Source organism: Arachis duranensis, chromosome 3 (assembly GCF_000817695.3).
Source record: "Arachis duranensis cultivar V14167 chromosome 3, aradu.V14167.gnm2.J7QH, whole genome shotgun sequence".
Lineage (NCBI taxonomy): Eukaryota > Viridiplantae > Streptophyta > Magnoliopsida > Fabales > Fabaceae > Arachis > Arachis duranensis.
In genome coordinates, this window is record NC_029774.3 from 24792219 (window position 1) to 24804548 (window position 12330).

Genomic DNA, 12330 nt, shown 5'->3' on the forward strand with positions numbered 1-12330 from the left:
TCCTTTGGAATGGTCAATAGACGAATTTCTTCACTCCTTCGTGTAGAATTAGACAAGGCGACCCGTTCTCGCCATATATATTTGTTATATGTATGGATAGGTTGTCGCATATGATCTTGGAAGCGGTTGAAGAAAATAGGTAGAATCCTATGCGGGCCGGTAGAGAGGATCTGCTAATATCGCATTTAATGTTTGTGGATGATCTTATTCTGTTTGCTGAGGCAAGCGATGATCAATTGAGAAATGTGATTGCCATTCTTAAGGATTTCTTTGAGTTGTCGGGATACCTTGTGAATTGAAAGATAAACATTTATTTCTCCAAGAATGTCACAGAGCAAACTAGACAGAGCATAATCTCTATGAAAGTTTTTTCAACCGTGAATGAAGTTGGAAGATATTTAGGGGGACATGATCCAAAATCCTAGAGCAAAGAAGGCCAACTTTAGTCACATTCTTGATCGAGTGAATATCAGACTGCAGGGGTGGAAATCCATGTGCCTTCAATGGCGGGAAGGATAACTTTGGCGCAATCAGTATTGGGCTCCATGATACTTTATCCTATGCAACATCTTCAAATCCCAAAAAGTGTTTGTCATGAGATTGAAAAAGCTCAACATGCGTTCATTTGGAGCCATACAGTCATAGAAGGGGAGCTCATATGGTGAGGTTGGAAAAGATTCAAAATCATCAATATAAAAGGGGCCTTGGCTTTCGAGATCTAAGTATTGATAATGAAGCTTTCATTCTCAAACGAGGATGGAATTTGATTAATGATTCGAGCTCTTTATGGGATAAGGTTATGATTGGTAAATATGGTCGTGGAGATAATTTACTACACCGTTGTACTTCAAAGAACGAGGACTCTCCCTTATGGAAAAGTATGTGCAAACTTTGGCCAATTCTGATCCAGAATGTTGGGCACATAATTGGCGATGGGGAGAAGATTAATTTTTAGAGTGATGATTGGATGGAAAAGGGGATCAAGTTACAGGATTAGGCTTCTCCTATGAGAACTCAGGAGAAAATCAACTGGTCTATTAATAAATATATATATTCTAATGGAATGGGATGTGAGTAGACTTGACATCCTCCTACCAAATGACATGGTTACCAAAATTCTCAAGTGCTCTCCACCATGAACAGAGGAAAGGGAAGATTCGTTGATGTGGAGACTAAATCCTAAGGGAGAATTCACTATTAAACATACATATAGTAATCTGCCTCAACAACAACAAGAGGAAGACCTTATTTGAAAGAAAATTTAGGAATGGAAAGGGGTATAGAGAATTAAGATATTTGCCTGGCAATTGGCCCATAATGGTTTATCAACCTTATTAAGAACAGCTAAATAGACTCGGGGGAATAAATCCAATTATATGAATTGTAATGTGGAAGATGAGTCCCCTCTCCATGCGGTAAGGGATTGCCCGAAGGCTTCTATCATTTGGATGGCGTGCATTAAATCACAATACATCCAAAGTTTCTTCTCATTGAATCTAAGAGACTGGATCCTATTTAATATGTCCATAGAGGTTGGGAGGGACCAGAATTTGAAATAGAAGGACTTTTTTATGACGAAAATTTGGATGATATGGAAGTTCAGGAATGAATATGTGCACTCTAATAAGGAAGATCAATATAGAGTCAAATTATTAAGAATCAGGAGAATAATGGAGGAGAACAAAATCATCGTTAATGGAACTCATAGGTAAGACTACAGAGGAAATAGAATGATCTCTTGGAAAATTCCCCTGGAAAATTGGTACAAACTAAACACTGATGGGGCCTCCAGAGGAAATCCAAGGCCAGCGAGTTGTGCTGAAGTTCTAAGGAATGAAAATGGTGGTTAGGTGTGGGGAGTTGCTAGAAGATTGGATAATGCAAAGGCCATAGAAGCTGAAATCAATGCTATAAAAGTGGGGCTAGAAATTGCTTAGAGTAAAGGAATCAAATTTTTAATAGTGGAATCAGATTCTCAAGGAGCAATCGAGCTTATCAAAAACTCTCCCATGCGTCATCCAACTATTTCTCGTCCTCTGCGAAGAATACGGGCTATGATGAATAATAGTTGGAGAGTGAAGTTCCAACATGTGCTCAGAGAGACTAATCAGATAGCGGATAGGTTAGCTAACCTGATATTGGATGGTGAAGAAGAAAGTATATTCTTTGAACAACCCCCTAGAGAAATCTCAATGCATCTGTTTGCTAATAGGTATGGGATCTCATATCCCCGTCTTTTGTAATACTTTTTTTTGTGTTACGGCCTTCTTAATACAAAAAAAATATATTAGAATATGAATTATTATAAATATATAGATTAGAGAGGCATATTCATACTTTATGTTGTTCAAGTTTAATTTTCTTTTCAAATTAAGTTTAAGAATTTAATTTTCATACAAGGAAATTTAATCTAAAGAATTTTGGATTTAGTCTAATTGTTTTTGTTTATTATAGATGAGATACATAGTGATTTATAGTTCATAGATTTTTAAGGATGCTTTAGATAATTTATCTTATTGTTAACAATAATTTAAGTTATCATGAATGTTGAAATTATATGAGGGTAATAATAATAATGAATAATGTTACACATCCAGGTATTTTTATTAACCAAGTCCAACCAAGTTAGTCTAACATCAACAAAATCAGTTATGGATAGTGTTTCGGGTATTACTAGAAATGGACTAATTGGATCTAAACATGAGATCCAGACTCTTGTTGGGTGAGATGTTCCTTTGTCTTCTCTAGCATGATGATGCTGTAATAGCTCTTTGGAGAGAATAGTGGGGGTACCTGCAATGGACTCTGATACTTAAGTTAGCAAGGGGTTTAGACAGGTTTTTAGTAGATTAGAGTTCGAAAAATACCTGAAAGTGTCGGAGTATTTATCAATGTAGATGTAGAGCAAATAACCACTTTATAGAATGGTTCCACTTTAGGTGGTGGATAATTATTCCCTTTTATTGGAGATATTATTAAGATCCCCTTTCTAGATAAATAGGAGAAATTGTAGGAGTCGATTGCTCATGTAGATAAGCAGGGCGAGGCCTGTGTTGCCTTGTACAGCCTCTTTAAGGTCGGCTAGGTCACGAGTATGAATTGTTATAGGGCTTTAACCATTTTAGGCCAACCCCTTGCAACGGTCCCGGTTATGAACAATGCCCCTGCTTGAGGTTAACTTTCAAAAGTTGGACTCAAGCATTTTATCAATTAGGTAGTGGAGTTCAATTAAAGTCGTCCGAGTAGGTCGCTCCTGTTGACTTACCGATTTTATTAAGTCGGTCAATTTAACGTAGTTGATACTTGTAGAGGTCGGATGCTCGACGTGGTTTTGAGCAGTTGTAACATTTTACTTTATAACCTCCTGACCGCTCTTTCGAGAAATGTGCGCCATCATTCAAAGTGGGGGTCTTTTACTTTTTTGCCTCTATCACTATAAAAACGTAACTCCCTCTCTTCTTCCTTTTTTCCGTTTTTTCTTCTTCGAAAAACTCTCTATTTTCTCTTTGTAAGAAACTATTCTTTCCTCAGAATCTCCATAACTATTTCTTCCTTTTCTGGCAATCGTTCCAAGGTTTGCTTCATTTTCAAGGGGTTGTTGTTTGCTGGAGTTGCTGTTCGTGACATTCTGATACTTCGTTCTTCACAAAGGTTGGTATTTTTATTAGTTTTTCTGTTATGTTGGCTTCCATCATTTGGTGTAGGTATAGATTCTTGAATCCCTCCTGTGATCTTGGTTTGCTGATCGTATTGTGTTCCTAGGGTTTCATCTCATCTTGTGAAGATAACTGCTTTTTGGTTGAATCTTGATGTTTTTGTTTGTGAAAAATGCTTTTATCGATTTTTGTGAATCAAGGTATATTACAATATATTCTTTTCCCAAATTGTGTCATTGTTGGCTGTAAGATCCAGAAAACTTCATTAGTAAATTATATATTTAAAAAATTGAGTTAAAGGTGTTTAAATCGCCCTGTCTGAGTTAAAAATTTAAATTTCATAATTTAATAATTTACAGATAAAAGTTGAACTCAGGAAATTATTTGGAGCGCAAAAATATAATTATTTATGAAAAAATGTGTATCGACGTTATAACTGATAGTTATGGGTGGAAACAGGTCAGGCCAGGTCAAGCTTTGCTCTTAACAGGCCTGGCCTGTCATGTAGTCAATTGGCCTGAGTCTGGCCTGCAACCTGCTATAGACTTTTTTTAAAGTACTAAGTTTGGCCTGAAGCCTGTTAAGAGGCTTGATAATTTTTTTATAAAAATAAAAATATTATTTAAAAAAATTATTTGTTACTGTACTAGTCAGCATTCCCTATAACTATATAATATGAGATAATAACAAAAAATTATTTATATATGTAATTATGTATTAACAGGCCCAGGCAGGCCAATAAGGCTAATTAGTGAGCTTGGGTCTGACCTATTAACATAATAAGGCTTTTATAACAGCCTGAGCCTGTGCCTATTTTATAACAGGTCAGGTCAGGTCAGGCCAAACATAGGCTAGGCTACAGGCCCCTGCTAGGCCGCCTGACCTTTTTCCACCCCTATTGACAGTATACGTTTATAACTATCTGGTACTGTGTATGAGAAAAATAAAACTATAAAAATGACCAGAAAAATATTTAGAATGCAAACCGAAACACATACCCTTAAAATTTTTGCCCTAGGTAGGACTAATAGATAAAAGGACAAAAATGCTCCTCATTTAAGGAGTCAAAGACGTGAGTCCTGAGAAAGATCGCGAGTGATGAGGAAAGAAAAATGAGAGAGAACCTAGAAAATATTATTCACCTTCTTCTTTAAATCTATTTTTCTCACACATTAGAGTCCTGATCGACGACCTGTTTGCGGCTATGTGTCGCTCTAATCTCTCTCTACATTTCTGTGTATCTTTTGTAATGAGTAATCATGAGAACTCTACTCTATTTTCCTTTTTCCTACTATTTTACGTTTTTAGGTAGTGAGATAATGAGTTTGTGATTTTAATGTTTTACGAAAAGCTCAAGCCTAAATTCTAGTAGAGTTTTAACCAAGGTTGCGAGAACTGAACCGATAAAATAACTGGTTCACTGATTCAATGGTTTGACCGGAGTTCAATCAGTTTAATTAGATATTAAATAAAATTATTAAAAATTTAATATATAATTTTAAATATTTAAATTCAATCATTTCTAAGTCAAAAAAATTTTAATATGAAAATAGTTTTAGAGTTATGCCTCAACATGATATTAGAAGGTGTTATACCTCAAGATTAGATATTAGTAGTTTTCTTACAAAATTTATTAATAAAGTTTGATCAACTAATGTACACTACACAAGCAAAATTACAACCACATAATTATAAGGACTCATAATACTGAACCAAAAGTTAGACAGATAAACACAGTGGATACAATCTTGTTCTTAATGCATAATATAATTTTCTTCTACAATGAAACTAGAAGCATTAGTAATGGATACTTTAAGATGCTCAATAAAAACACTAATAGGAATAATGCATTTATATTAATTAATACAAGGTCTTTCCATTATTTAGATACAAATGGTAATAATAAAAATAAAAAATACGCATATCAATACAGAAACATGTCTGGGAATGGCATTATTGATTGAATTGGGTGAGAAATTTGCCATGGCTTAAGAAGCTTATCCAAATCCAAAATTCTGAAATCCAAATTATAAATTACATACAACAAAATCCAAAATCCAAAATCCAACATTTAGAATGATTAATTCATATAATTCAGAATTCAAATCAAGAATACAGAATGATTAATTCATATCATTAACACTTTGTGATTCTTTCATCTTTAATGTACAACAAAAAAAACTAAAATTAGCAAAAAATTAGCAAACTCCACAATAAAACTAAAATCAGCAAATTCCACAGTAAAATCAACAAACTTCACAGCAAAATTATGAACAAAATTAACTCAAAAAACTTCATAGTAAAACTAAAATTAGCAAACTCCACGGTGAAATCAACAAACTCCACAGAAAATTATGAACAAAATTAACTCTGCAAACTAATTAACTAATATCACCAAAATTTATGAACAAGATTAACTATTATCAGAGGAAACTCAAACAGGGGAGAAAGGAAACACAATGGCAAAGAGGAAGGGGAGTGCTTACCGGCAGGGAAGAAGAATGGGAGTGCTTATCAGCAGCGAAGAGGAAGGGGAGTGACGGCGGTAAAAAGGGAGAAGGCTGTAGTGGCAGGCTCCAAGGCTGGGGGGCTACGCCACTAGGGTTCTTTTCCTTGTTGAGTTTGTTCATTCTTCGAGTTTTCAGAGAGGAGGGGAGATTACTGAAACTGGGGGACTGGGGGACTGGGTCGGGTAGCCATTTAGGTTTTTTTTAAGGGGTCAAAACGGCGCCGCTTTGGAAGAGTCACCAAACCAGAAAACCACTAAAAAATTGGTCGGTTCAGCCAGTTCACTGGTTAACCGCTGGTTCAATCAGTTTTTTGCCAAACGATTTTTAGGATCAACCGAACCACTCTGGTTACCGATTTTCGATTAACCAGGTTGAACTGGCCGGTCTGGTTCAGTTTTCAGAACTATGGTTTTAATCCATGTTCATGTGTAATAAGGTAAGAGAACTCTTTCTCTCTAGTTCTCCTAATTGGTGTGAAACCTTAATATGAACCTTGTGTAATTTGAATGAAATTATATTGAATAGCATTGGTTGAAGCTTGAATTGGTGAGGAATTGATTGAGACTTTGATTGACTAGAGAGAAAGGTTTAAGAGGTTGAGATTGTCGTCAACTAAGGTACGGGTGACGATCGGATTTCTATCGGTAAAGAAATTCACAAGAATATAATCGCGTTGTAAGTATAGCTTCTAAACCAACAGAAAATTCTTTCGTACAAACATTTGGTTGTCACAAGTAACAAAATAAAATTTATAAACTGAAGTATTCAAACCTCAGGTCGTCTTCTCAAGGAATTGCAGGGAAGTATGATTTATTATTGGTTATGGAAAACAGTATTTTTAGGATTTAAAAAGGTTTGAATAAGAGAAATAAATTGCAGGAATTAATAAATTAATAACTAATAAAACTCTTGGCAAGGTATGAAAACTAGAAGTCCTATCCTAGTTATCCTTATCAATGATGATGAGAATTATATTTTGCTCTCACTAAGTCAACCTCTAACTATGAAGGTAAGTCAAGTGGACAAATCAATTTAACACCTAAAGTCCTAGTCAACTCCTAAGGAAAGACTAGAGTTATGGGAATTTAAATCAATCAGAAAAGATAACAATTATCATTCACGATGAGTTTGACAACTCAAGAGTCACCAATTAATCAACCAAAACCAAGAATGTAGAAAGCTAAATTAAAATCATATATCTGAAAATACCTCAAATTATATTAAATAGAACATTCAAATCTTAACATAGAAAAGTTCATAAATTAAATTGGAAAAATAAATAAAAGGAACATTGAACCTGTAATTGAAAAAGATGAAATCCTAATTCCTTTAAGAGGAATCTTAATCCTAAATCCTAAGAGAGAGGAGAGAACATCTCTCTCTAAAAACTACATCTAAATTATGAAAAGTGAATAATGGAAGACATCTTAATGAATGGATGCATCCCCACTTTATAGCCTCTAATCTGTGTTTTCTGGGCCGAAAACTGGGTCAAAAATACAAGTCGCGGGAAAGTGGCGCGGAAGCGTCGTCTACGCGTTAGCATGGATTGGGTTTTTGCCAGGTCACGCGTCCGCGTGATCTACCCATTCGTGTCGTCTGGCTTTGAGGCAACTATAGTAAATTATATATCGTTGCGAAACCCCGGACGTTAGCTTTCCAACGCAACTGGAACCATCTCATTTGGACTTCTGTAGCTCAAGTTATCACCATTTGAATGCAAAGAGGTCAGGCTGGGCAGCTTAGCAATTTGTTCAACTTCTTGTATTCCTTCCACTTTTGCATGCTTCCTCTCTATCCTCCAAGCCATTCCTGCCCTATAATCCCTGAAATCACTTAACGCACATATCAAGGCATCGAATGGTAATAAGAAAGGATTTAAACATAGGAAAATAAAAGCCAAAGAAGCATATTTTCAATCATAGCACAAAATCAGGAAGGAAAAATGTAAACTCATGCAAATCATATGAATAAGTGTGTAAAGAATTGATAAAAACCACTCAATTGAGTATAAGATAAACCATAAAATAGTGGTTTATAAATGGGTTTCGATTTTGGATAATATTATTGTTGTATTAAATTGCCTAGATTATTAAAAATAAGAGTTGTGATGGTTATTTGCCATTTCATTAGAATTGAGATTGGTGGTGGTTGATTGTCTAGATTGTTGAGAATGAATTTTGATGAATGTGGTATTGGATGATATTGTATGTTGAATTAAAATGGTCGGAGGCCTTGATTGATTGAGTTCCTATTACTTGGGATGTATTGATTGGTTGTGGCAATTGTTGAAATTAGAGTTTTTATGATGAATATGTGAAACTGAATTTAGGGTGAATATTGTTGATTGTTTGGAAAAGTTTTATGAGCGGTAAGATTAAGGATGAGATGAGATTTGAGATTTAGATGAGTTATGTAGTGAAGAGCTAGGTGAAAACAAGAGCGAAATTTATGAGTAGTGGCCTAAGCTTGGATTTGCTAGGTTGGTATATAACGGATGCAAATTTAGCGTAAATTTTTTTCAAGTGGAGCAAAAAATTCTGCACTATGACAGATTTTTAGCCCAACTTTAGAGGGTCATAACTTGGCACTCGGTACTTAAAAATTAATAAAACTTAAGTTAAAATAAAATTGGGGATGTCTATTTTGTTGTCTTCAAAAAATAGAAGCAAAAAAAATTTTGTACTAAAAATTATGATCATTTGAATTTTGGTGGTTGAAATTGAATTCTGCAGATTATGCAGTAGTGCCTGGTTTTGTGCGTACACACGATGGCTGCATACACATGATGGCAGATCCGTGCGTATGCATGATGCCTGCATACCCATCATTTGTGGATCCTCAAAAACTAGTGTTGGGTTCGGCGCGTATGCACGACGCCTGTGTACGCTCAATTCCCTTGAATTTTATTAAATGCTGATTTTGAACTATTAAACCCTTCCGACAATCCTGTACCCATCTGTAATCTCTATATGGAGTCTAATAACTATTTTAAAGGCTATGAATGTATTAGGGGTGGGTATAATGAATTTTATTGAATCACTCTCTGATAAAGACTTGTTAAATGAGATATAAATGTTGTGGAGATGGTGATTCATTCCGTACACAGTGAGGACGGTGGCTTTGTCCTGCTCACGGATTGATGATATTAGTTACGTTAATAACAAATGGAGTTATGATGGATGATAACTTATGATTATGATTACGATATACCAACTGAATTGGCAAGAACAGAGGTTTTGTCTCACTTGTATTGTTAATGAGGCACCTGAGCCTGGCAAGGATGGTAATTTTGTCCCGCTTGCTCAGTGCTGCGGTGTGGATGTGAGAAAGACAGTAAGGAACTCTCCCTCGATTTTATTCTCCCACATTCTCTCTAGTTTCAAGGTGGAAAGAGACTCTCCTTCGTTTTATATGACACGACCTCACAAGGGAAGGTGGTAGGACACTTTTCCTCGATTTATTTTCCCTGGTGATACCTCCAACAGAAGGTGGTAGGACAAACGTCTTCCCTTGTATTCCCCCTGAGGATGCGCAACAGAGATATGATGTCTGGGATAGCTACCCGATGTGTCAAGTTTGGCCGTATAACTAACATGCGAGCTCATGGCCAGTAGGACAGACATGCATCATATGCATTTGTTTGATTTATTTGGATGTGCATAATTGCTTGGTTTGCCTACTTGTTAATCTATTTATTTGCTACTTGTACTACTTGAATTATTTGTACCTTGTTGTAATTGATTTTGGATGTCTTGCTTGTGTTTTTTTCGCCAAAAATAATGAGACAAGATGAGATTATGGTTTTGGTTGATAAACTGGATTGCGGCTAGGTTTGATGTATTTGGTTAACTTTACATATTGAGATGATCAATTAATGAGGAATGTATTATGGCGGTATTGGTTTAATGTCAATAAGTGAATTGTTTATTTTAGAGTTCTCAGCTGGTAACTTTAAGTGAATTATCATAATAAGGACTTAACTAATGAATTGACAAGTAATAGAGGTAACTAAATTGTAATCAGAGTTATAGTACACAGTAGAGGTTCCTTTTAAACGATTTAGTTAAAAATCTTAGGCTTTGGAATCCTGTAAAGTTTTGAGATTAGGATTGCCTAGAGGGTTCATATTTCTTTATGTAGTCATTATATAGAACAATTACCCTACTGGAAACCTTCGGATTCTCACCCGTTGTTGTTATCTTATTTTTCAGATATGGATCGCCATGCACCTCGGTGAGAGTGCAGGATTCAGGTGCTGAAGTGAAAAGGATTACTTCTGAGATTTTATTTTGAGACTAGAGTTCTCTTCCTATTTTGATATTGTATTGTATATGACTTTAATTCCTCTTAGAGAATTTTTATTGGAGAGAGAGGTTTATTATTTTTTATTGCCTCTAGTGATGTAATATTCTAGCTAGCCTTTCTTTACGAGTCAAGACTAGTAACTATTGTGTATATACTTTATTATGTACCTTCTTATTAAACTTCCGATATTTCTGCTTTTGTATATGCTCGCTCTATAGTTTTAGCATGTTCGTGAGTATTTGACGGCTAACGATATTCGAGTTTTCTTTATGGACTCCTAGTATTAATATTATTCTTCTATAATTATATATGTATCTCTAAGAATAAATGTAGTAATGCCTCGCCACCATTGATTTACAATTTAAGCGTAAAGCTCTGTGTGGTAGAAGGTGTTACATTGGCTCGATGATGGTGCCATTTGAGATTCTTGTGGACCATAGTCATGTATTCTATTCAATGGTGTTGGTTGACGATGTAAGTTTTATCTGTGTCTGAACATTTGCATTTTTTTTTTATCTTTGTAGACCTTTGCAATTGACCATCTTGTTTGTGTGTAGTAACTTGGTAACATTTTCTTTTTGAAGATATTCTTTATGTCTCGATCTGTAGTGTACATCATGCCTTCTAACACTCCCGCTGACTAAGATTGGGTAGATAGTACAATTTTATCTTCCATGTCAGTAGTGGATAGAGAGATGTTAGAGGAATTCCGAAGTAAACATCGAATTTGTAGGAAAAGAGAAGATGAGGCCAATTATGACTTCGAGGCCCCAGATCCTGAAGAACAAATTTGTTATGCCCGAAATGACACGTCGGGTGAAAATTTCTTATTCATATATGAATGTCTTTTCACTAGGTTGGCTGTTACGATTCTTTTTTCTAATTTTGATATGGATATCCTTTTGACCTCTAAAGTTTCTCCTATCCAACTTCACCCGAATTCTCGGGATTTTATGAAAGTGTACTAACTAGTTTGTCATGAGCTTGAACTCCCTATTTTCTTTAAGGTTTTCTTTTACCTTTTTTCAACTGACCAAGCCCTTTAGCTCGAAGAAACAATATTGGGCTTCTTTCTAAGCTATTTAGGGCAAAAATGTATAAATTGACTAGTGGTACCTGACCTTTTTATAGGAATAAGATGGGACAATATATGTTTTGTTTGTATTGGGAAGAGGTTTTCATGGTTGTAAAATACAATTTTGAGGATTTGAAAGAGTTGGAGCATAGTACCTTTCATGAGAGTTGGAGCATAGTAAACTTTCATGGCTTAGATATAAAGAAATTTCTGACTTCCAAGCCAAGTTAACTTGTGGTATGCTTACCTTGTTACTCAAATCTTTTCTTTCTTTTTGTAAAAAAAAATGACTAGTGGTTTGGCTCATTACAATAAATTCACCAAGCCAAGAAGAATGTCGTAGCTCAGCAAGTCCAACTCAAAGAGTTTGGGAAGTTGGCTGAAACTCCCTCCTCTTCTCCTGGACAAGGTTCGACCTCTTCTCAACCTAAACAACTTGCTCAAGCTTCTCCTCCTCCCAAGGGTTCTACTATCCGATTTATTCCTCTTGTCCCTCACTTTTTGGACACGGGAAAGGAATCGGACTCGGGTTCACCTTACAAGCACAAGGCTCCCTCCAACAAATACGGTAATGTTTACGACAAAGATTTTAACACCATTTCCTTTAGTGAGGAGTACATCCTTTTTGGGAGCTCTATTGCCATGGATTGTGTCTCTCTAGAGAAAAATATTGGCATGGTGGCAAAAGGGAGCATTCATACTGCTGGGATTTGTACTGCTTTTCTTAAAAAGCTTCACCAAACTCCTCTAAACGCCATTCAAAAGGAGGTGTCCGACCTTA